Source organism: Lolium rigidum, chromosome 6, assembly GCF_022539505.1.
Source record: "Lolium rigidum isolate FL_2022 chromosome 6, APGP_CSIRO_Lrig_0.1, whole genome shotgun sequence".
Lineage (NCBI taxonomy): Eukaryota > Viridiplantae > Streptophyta > Magnoliopsida > Poales > Poaceae > Lolium > Lolium rigidum.
In genome coordinates, this window is record NC_061513.1 from 218858869 (window position 1) to 218868393 (window position 9525).

Sequence of the window (9525 nt, forward strand, 5' to 3'; positions counted from 1 at the left end):
AATAGTTTGTATCTAGATTAAAGGTTAGAGTTTATCTCGTGTACGGTTTAGTGCACGCCCACATTAGAAAGTCCGCTGGACTATAAATATGTACCTAGGGTTTATGGAATAAACAACAACCAACGTTCGACCACAAACAAATCTCGGCGCATCGCCAACTCCTTCGTCTCGAGGGTTTCTACCGGTAAGCATCATGCTGCCTAGATCGCATCTTGCGATCTAGGCAACACAAGCTTGCCTACGTTGTTCATGCGTTACTCGTATCGAAGCCTTTTTGATGGCGAGCAACGTAGTTATCTTAGACATGTTAGGGTTAGCATTGTTCTTCATATTACATGCTCGTCGTAGTGCAACCCTTGCATGTCTAGCCGCCCTACACCTATCTTAGGTGTAGGGGCGGCACCCCGCTTGATCATAGTTTAGTAGATCTGATCCGTTACGATTGCTCCTTGTTCTACAAGGATTAGTTTAATATCTGCAATAGTTAGGCCTTACAAAGGGGGAGGATCCAGCGGCACGTAGGGTGTCGTTCGTTGGCCCTAAGCAGGATGTTCCGAGGATCAACCTCGTGTTGGTTTTTAGGCCTTGTTTAGGATCGGCTTACGATCACCGTGCGTGGCCGCGAGGCCCAACCTGGAGTAGGACGATCCGATTATGCGGTGAAAACCCTAGATCGTCGTAGATCTCATTAGCTTTACCTTGATCAAGCAGGACCACCATATATTCGGACACCCCGTCTGGATCATGGGTGAATCGGCTCCTTGAGCCGATTCACGAGATAACTCTGAGAGCCGATCGAGGCTCGTATTTAACGTTTACGTGTGTGCCCTGCAGGAAACTAAGCGAGGCATCATCCACACCTTCCCGACCAGGTATAGGTCAGGTGGCACGCCCTTGTGATAAACATCGGCGCGTGCGACCGAGGAGGCTTTGCGGGCCGTCGCTCTGAGGGACTGGGGCCAGCCGCAGCCCTAGTTGTTCCCGGCTCTACCGTGTTGCCCTTCTCTGCCCGCCAGGGGGTTTCTGACGTCAACACATTCTGGCACGCCCGGTGGGACAACCTTCAACATCCACCACATCGCCGTCTGCATCCGAGATGGCGGAAAGCACTCCGGTCAAGTACGAGGGTCTGCCTGATGAGCTCAAGAAGAAGCATGACGGAATCAAGGCGGTCCTCGAAGCCGAACTCATCGGCTCTTTCCACAGAACCCGCTCCCAGGGCCAGCCAGGACACTTGTTCAGCATCAACATGGTAGGACTCGGGTACCGCCCTGGTAAGGGTAGTGATGAGGGCAGCTGCTCTCATAGCAAGAATGGAGAAGGAGCCGACCCACGCAACCGGCTCCGACACTGCCACCAAGTCCTGGTGATGATCAAGATGGAGGCCGGTTCTAGCGATCGGACCGCATTATCCGCGCCGCTCGCTCTCCCAGTATTTGGCGTCGACCCCACGGGGGACGGAAAGCTGGGGTATGGGTTCACCTCGGCTAATGAGCTGGAGGAAGTCGACATCGGCCACGGGGACAAGCCGCGACCAACTTTTATCAGCAAGAAGGTGGATCCACAGCTCAGGAGTCAGATGATTGCTCTATTGAAGGGATACCCAAGCACAAATGAGACATCGGCTGGTACGAACACGATGCTCGTTCTCCCGACGGAGCCTAGTGCTCCAGGATTACACGAGGGATATTACGAAACCTTCATGGAGCGCTTCGATCTAGCGAGTCGGCCAAGGTTATTTTCACCGCACGATCTTCTTGGGTTCAATGGTGATCTAACGAACAGCAGCCACGTCGGCTACACGAATCCCAACGGGGCCGGCGTACGAGTACAGTCCCTTGGCATAATGCAAAGCCGATATCTGCAGTCACCTGACAGATTCGGCTCGGGGGAGGCATATAATCAGCAGACAGATGCATGGGCAAGGAAATGTCAGGAGCCGATGGAAAATCATCGGCCAGTAAAAAAAATCACAAATGTAGCAAGTACAGCAAGACCCAGTCCAGCGAAACATCATCTGTCTCTGAAGACCCTACTGAAGAAACACGCCGAGGGCGAGAACGGCGTCAACACGGATGCGGTCTGCCTCAGCAATCTCAGCCTGGTCATCCTCGTCCTTGCCCGTCACCAGCTGATTGCTCAGGGTACGGATTTCAGCCAGATCGGTCTTCAGATCGGCTGTGAGGCCTCTTGCTTCGTCTTGAGAACGGGCAACAAGGGCTTCCTTGTCTTGGATGAGCTGTTTAGTCACCCTTACCTTCTCTTCAAGATTCTCCAGCTCCTTGCGCAGGGTCTCGAGTTCGGCGCGAGTGGCGAAGTGTCCGTCGTGGCGTCCGGAGCAGCCTTCTTCTCATTGAGCCGTCGACACTTTTCGGCAATATCGGCTCTCGGCGGAAGTTGGGAGTGGCGAAGAGTAATCCTTTGGCGAGCCGTTTGCACCCTTGACTTGAAGGCCGACAAGGTAACGGCGGGCCAGAGCTGCACTTGCAGGGTCATAGGGAGATGAGGCCGGATATCCTCGAAGATGCATTTGGCTTCCTCGGAATTCTCAATCAGAATCTCAGTTGAGGCAGAAAGCAAGTCTTTGAGACGGCCGGAGTTGACCACGGACCGTACTAGGGTTCGGCTCTCCACTTGCCTTGGAAGAAGGCTGGTTCGATGGATTACGGGTCGAACGTAAGCAAGCTCGAGAGATCACAACCACGATAGGGTAAACAAAGTGAGTTTAGCGAGGCAATGGGGGAATTGATGGAGCCAAGGAGGGAGACATACCTCTCCCAAGGAAAGAGGAACAGCCGACGCAGTAACAATCGGCTTTTCCGTGGACTCGGGTGGGTCAGCCACTTGGGCAGCCGCTATCGTCGAGGTAGCTAGATCCAGAGTAGCGGACGGCCTCGGTACCTCCTCAACGTCTCCGCTAGAAGTTTCCGCGGCCTGCAAGAGGAAGTGATTAGCCGATCCAAATGACAACGGGATAGCATGAAAGTGTGACCAAGAAGATAATTACATTTGAGACCTCCTGGCTTGATGAAGAGGCTCGTGGGTTCTTACGAGCCCTTTTGACACAGCGGTGCTTCGTGCGTAACCCCGATCTGGTCGGGGCCTGGGGGCGGGGGTTCGGTGATCGACCTTTTCTTGGAAGCCGGCGCCGGCGAAGCCGTCCGACTCGGGTAGTGGACCTCTCGGAATCACCCGAGCTCGAGTCTCCCTGGCTGGTTTCTTCAGCCCCGCTGGAGGATCCTTCAATGGAGGCCTGTAGGAAAGGGTACAAGCGTGTTATAAACAAATTTTTTGAAAGCGGACAAGCGCCTACAGGGTCTGAATCAACTTACACGCAAGCTTTCTTGAGCCGGAGCTTTACGCTTCAGAGTTTTCCTGGCCGCCACCTTCCTCACCGCCGTCCTCGCCTGAGTCGAGGCTCGGGGGCAAGCGGCCCCGAAGATGCTCTACTCTTGGGAGCCGATTTCGGTGAAATCGGCCGACTCTACATTATGACTTTCTTCGGGGGTGGCGAGCTCGGCGAGAAGAGAACCACTGGTGCCGGAGGAAGAAATACGAAGGGGGAACCGTCGGCTTGTGTGGGAGCCGGACCATCTTGTTGCTGCTAGGAGAAAGAGTCAGGTCACAGACAATCACCATAAGGCAGTTACAAGAAATGCTTAAGTGACGGTACCTGGTCTGCAGGGGGATCATACTCGGTGTCAAGCTCTTTCAGCAGCGGTCCTAGGGCCCTCCTGAAGACGTGGGTCTTCCACATAGACCACCAAGTTTCAAAACCATCGGTAGTGTAGGAGAAACGGAGGTCATGAGGAATTGGTATGGCCAAAGCGTCAAAAAAGGTATAGCACCTTTGGGCAGTGAGGATGTCAGGCAGTTCAGCTCTACTAGCTGTCAGGTGGTGTAAGAAGAAGTGTGGAGGCACCTGTCCGAGACCAAGTCATGTCGAGCTGCTACTACTCGGTTGATAACACTCATAACCGGGCTTGATGATCCGGTTCGAGGTACTCATGCCAACAGGGAGGAAGCAAGGACGAATCGTGAGGGAGTACAAGTGCTGTGTGCTGGCGTCATCGGCAAAGTCATCCAATCGGAAAGAGACGGGGTTTTCAAAATTTGCCGATTCAGCGTAAGGGTGGAACAGGGGGTTGTCCAAACCTTGGAAGAAAATCTTAAACCACCCTACTGCTTCCTTGGGGATCAGCCTGCTGCCCGGGAGACCATACAGGGCTTGGCCGTAGCTGGTGCATCGAATTTCCTTTCCAGTTACATCCGGAAAGGTGCGGGTGGTCGGCGATGGGAAGTCTGGGATTTGGTTTTGGAAGTATAGTTGGGCCCACAACTCGAATGAACCACCGGGGCCGCCGGTTTTAACTCGTCTTGCGAGAGAACAGTTTGACGGACATCGGTTGAAGGGATCGATAAATCTCTCCAAGAAATAGTTTGCCTAGGCCGAGTTGGGTGCCTTTAGCAAGTTCATAGGCCGGGGAAAGGTAATTCTTGGTGGGAGCAAGTGATGGACCGCGGAATATGAAGTGCTCCAGCCGGAAATTCAGGAAGGCCGTGTGCTCCTCTCTGCATCACGGGGCCTTTGGTTTTCATATAGCGATTGAGATAGGCACCCCAGCTGGTACACTCTTTTTAGAGGAGAGAGTGAAAGGGACTTTTGGCAGCTTGAATGCGAAGGGCTGCGGGGATGCAATGTCTAGCCCTGTGATCATGGCCACATCCGAGCGAGGTCGGAGTCATAGGGCCATGACCAAACATGAAGCGATTCAGTGCATCGGACCGAAGTAGCCGATGGTTTTCGGGATGTTCTCATTCTTCTCAAGAGGAGATAGCGATAATGACAGGGCATCGGCTATCCCTATGGTTTCCCAAGTGGCATAGTGGGATTTTGATACCCTATTGTACCATGCCACCCAACCTTCGGGAGGATTAGGCCGGGCTCGCGAGCGGTCGGCCCAGAAGTCGGATCTAGGTTCCGGCTCACAAAGGGGATTCCGTTAGCTTCGCACGAAATTAACGGGGCAGGACTCTCAGAAGAACGAGGACCGAGGCACATCGAATTTGCGAGAGAAGGGTGTGGCAGAAGAATGTCTGAAACCTAAATTAGTAGCGGAGCGAGGCATTAATTCAGGTGTTTGCCATTAATCCCATGTCAAGTCGAACGGCGAGAGGAGGTTGAGGATTACCTTCAGTCCGGAAGCCGTGGTATCGGTATTGGATGACTCCGCCATGAGATGCGTTGAAGAAGTTGGGGGCGGCGCGGTCAAGATCTGTGTAGGTGGTCGTGGATTGGAACTGCTCAGGCGGCGATTTGGGGATCTGACTTTGCCTTTTCAGGAGGAGGTCGCGGGTTACCGTTTGGAAGGGTGACTAGGTCGACGTTACCAGTGTTTTTATGATAGAGACCGATGCGATGCCATCGGTTCTTTTTTGAAGGTTGTGTGACTTTGACTATCGGCAAAACCATTGACTGGAAACGCTTCTTCAGAGGAGGGTTTTTAATGAAGAGCCGATTGCTCAAGAAGAGCCGATTGCTCGCATAACTACTGATGCTATGTCACTAGTGCTCGCTGCCCTCGTCGTCGGTATCGTAGCTGTCACCAGCGCTCTTCTGAAGAACTCTTCATCACTATTGCTCCAGTCCTCGACCGGAGCTTCTTCCTCTGCGTCGTCATAGTCAGCTTCACTATCTGCCCAGACACGGAGGCGCTTCGCCGGCGGGTATCTAGTGGAGGAGGAGGAGTCATTCGGCACAGTTTAATAAGGAGAAGCCTAATGGGGGATTTAAAACCATTGCGGTGTCCAAGGAAATGGTGCTAAAATTATCAAGTTTTGCAAAAAGGCGAGGAGCAAGACATCGTGGTAAAGGATACTGCAACGGTTCTGCCACGACATGACCCGACGAAAGAAGAGCATAATGATTTTGGAAATGTCATTTCCAAAACCAGGGGGGCATGTGTTATCACCATATTTTGGCCAAATCGGGAGGTGGGCCGCGATCGGGATGGGCTTGGAAGATTACACGTTGAAGATCTACGAAGCGGCCTTGCTCGGTGAAATTGGGCCAGATTGCCCATGTGTCTTTAATTGTAATAGTTTGTATCTAGATTAAAGGTTAGAGTTTATCTCGTGTACGGTTTAGTGCACGCCCACATTAGAAAGTCCGTCTGGACTATAAATATGTACCTAGGGTTTATGGAATAAACAACAACCAACGTTCAACCACAAACAAATCTCGGCGCATCGCCAACTCCTTCGTCTCGAGGGTTTCTACCGGTAAGCATCATGCTGCCTAGATCGCATCTTGCGATCTAGGCAGCACAAGCCTGCCTACGTTGTTCATGCGTTACTCGTACTCGAAGCCTTTTTGATGGCGAGCAACGTAGTTATCTTAGACATGTTAGGGTTAGCATTGTTCTTCATATTACATGCTTGTCGTAGTGCAACCCTTGCATGTCTAGCCGCCCTACACCTATCTTAGGTGTAGGGGCGACACCCGCTTGATCATAGTTTAGTAGATCTGATCCGTTACGATTGCTCCTTGTTCTACAAGGATTAGTTTAATATCCGCAATAGTTAGGCCTTACAAAGGGGGAGGATCCGGCGGCACGTAGGGTGTCGTTCGTTGGCCCTAAGCGAGGATGTTCGAGGATCAACCTCGTGTTGGTTTTTAGGCCTTGTTTAGGATCGGCTTACGATCACCGTGCGTGGCCGCGAGGCCCAACCTGGAGTAGGACGATCCGATTATGCGGTGAAAACCCTAGATCGTCGTAGATCTCATTAGCTTTACCTTGATCAAGCAGGACCACCATATATTCGGACACCCCGTCTGGATCATGGGTGAATCGGCTCCTTGAGCCGATTCACGGGATAACCTGAGAGCCGATCGAGGCTCGTATTTAACGTTTACGTGTGTTCCCTGCAGGAAACTAAGCGAGGCATCATCCACACCTTCCTGACCAGGTATAGGTCAGGTGGCACGCCCTTGTGATAAACATCGGCGCGTGCGACCAGGAGGCTTTGCGGGCCGTCGCTCTGAGGGACTGGGGCCAGCCGCAGCCCTAGTTGTTCCCGGCTCTACCGTGTTGCCCGTCTCTACCCGCCAGGGGGTTTCTGACGTCAACACACAGTTCCTTGAATAATGCAACACAGTGAAGATCAATGGTGTGCCGGCAGACTCAATTAGGCTACAGTTGTTTCCTTTTGCTCTATGTGATTCAGCAAAGGTGTGGCTAAACACACTGCCATTATCACAGAAAGATAGTTGGGAGCATTTAGTGCAGGCTTTCTTTGAGAAGTATTACCCACCTTTGAAGGCAGCTGAATACAGGGACAAAATTACCAATTTTGCACAGCTTGATGGAGAGAACCTATATGACACTTGGAATAGGTACCGAGAACCTTCGAGAATGTGCCCTCATCATGGCCTGGAAAGATGGCTTGTCCTCCAAACATTCTATAAGGGATTGACACCTCAGACTAGGGCGTTTGTTGATTCATCAGCAGGTGGAGGTATTATGAACAAAACTCTGAATGAAGCATTCACTCTTATAGAAAGCATTGCATCTCATAATGTTCAGTGGTCTTCAGAGAGGGCGGTGCCACATCAGAAACCAGGGATGTACCATTTGTCATCCACCGATGCACTTGCCGCACAAGTTGAGCTGCTCACTAGATCAATCACACAGTACGCAAGCCAATTACTCAGCTCAGAAACCAAGTGTAGCGAGCACGTCAGCAATTCAAGTATGTAATGTTTGTGGTATCGCAGGTCATGATGGAGAGTGTTCCTTTTTGACAACTGAACCCTCTTTGCAGTCTGTATCTGAAGTGAATTATGCACATGGACAAGGCCCTTTTTCCCAGAATTATAACTCGCAATGGAGACAACACCCAAACCTATCATATAAAACCAGTAACCCCTCAGTATCAGCATATTCTTCATCAGGTTCAAACTTCAAGTCACCATAGCAAGGCTATGTTCAGCAGAAGCAACAAAATTTGACTACAGAGGCTGTACTAGAAAAGAAGGTCAGTGAGCAAGGTGAGATGTTGAACAGTATGAAGGCAGAAATGCATGACTTGAAAGAAATGCTAAGAATGATGTCTGTAAAAATGGAAAATATGAGTATTGCTCAACCAAATGCACATGTGGAAGCAAGGCTACCAGCTCAAGCAGAAGCAAACCCAAGAGCACAATGTGGAGCAATAACCACAAGGTCAGGGACTGTGACTGGGCCAATATTACAAGCACCACCAACAAAGCTCTATGTCACACCACCACTAAGGAATGCAGACGGCAATGCAAATAACAAGCAGACAGAGCTAGTGGAAAAGAACAAGGAGCATGTTGTTAGTACTGAGAAAGCAAAAGATCAAGCTGAGTTAACTCAAGCTAGAAGTGAGCCTGAAAAAGTCCCTACCAAATTACCATTTCCTGAAAGATTTGATAAGTCGAAGGATGAAAAGCAATTTGCTAAGTTTTTGGAAAATATGAAGGAGGTACAGGTAACAATACCAATTCTGGATGCAGTCTTGCATGTCCCTATGTACGCCAAGTATTTCAAGGAGCTCATTTCAAAGAAAAGAACAATGGAGGAACCAGAGATGGTGACACTAACAAAGGAGTGTAGTGCAATGATTCAGAACACACTGCCTGAAAAGTTAGATGACCCATGAAGTTTCTGCATACCGTGTCAAGTGGGACAGAAGAATTTTTTAGCACTATGCGATCTAGGTTCCTCTGTCAGTGTGATTCCAACATCGGTTTGCAAAACTCTAGCATTGGGTGAACTCCATCCAACATCACTGATGCTGCAGCTTGCTGACAGGACAATAAGACATTCAACTGGCGTAATGCATGACATACTGGTATCAATTGATAGATTTTCATACCCAGTGGACTTTGTTGTGCTTGATATGGAGGATCAATCCAAAGCTATTATCTTGGGAAGGCCATTTCTGGCAACTGCTGGAGCACTAATTGACGTAAAAGGGGCTAAACTGACGCTGAATGTTGGAAAGGACCAAGTGGTCTTTGATATGAAGCATGCTACCGCAATGCCTCACCGAAGGGAACAATGTTCCAGAATTGATGCCATCGACAAATGTGTTATGGAAATTCATGAGAGAAGTCCAGCGGAGTTGAAACAAAAATATAGTGCACAAGAAGAGGAAAATATAGTTGATTTCTATCTGGTGGAGAAAATTAAAGAAGAGGAGGAGTCCCCAGTCAGCGCTAGAGCAACGAAAGAGGCAGTAAGTATAGAGATGAAACCACTACCCGCTCATTTGCAATATCAGTTCATTCACGATGACAAGAAATTCCCTGTGATTGTTAGTGCAAGATTGACAGATGTTGAGCTAAAAGGTCTGTTAGCAGTCTTGAAAAGAAACAGAGAAGTGATCGGATACTCACTAGATGATATGAAAGGCATAAGTTCAGCAATTTACTCACATAGAATCTATCTTGTAGAGAATACTGTTCCGACTCGTGAACATCAAAGAAGGTTGAATCCC

The 9525-nt window shown here is 50.1% G+C and overlaps 1 non-coding gene across 1 annotated transcript; it reads right to left on the reverse strand.

The window, feature by feature from the left end:
- Window positions 1-7328: 7328 nt before the first annotated feature.
- LOC124668733 lies at window positions 7329-7435 on the reverse strand. Its single transcript, XR_006991826.1, has one exon. It is a non-coding gene; the product is annotated as a small nucleolar RNA R71 (small nucleolar RNA).
- Window positions 7436-9525: the final 2090 nt, after the last annotated feature.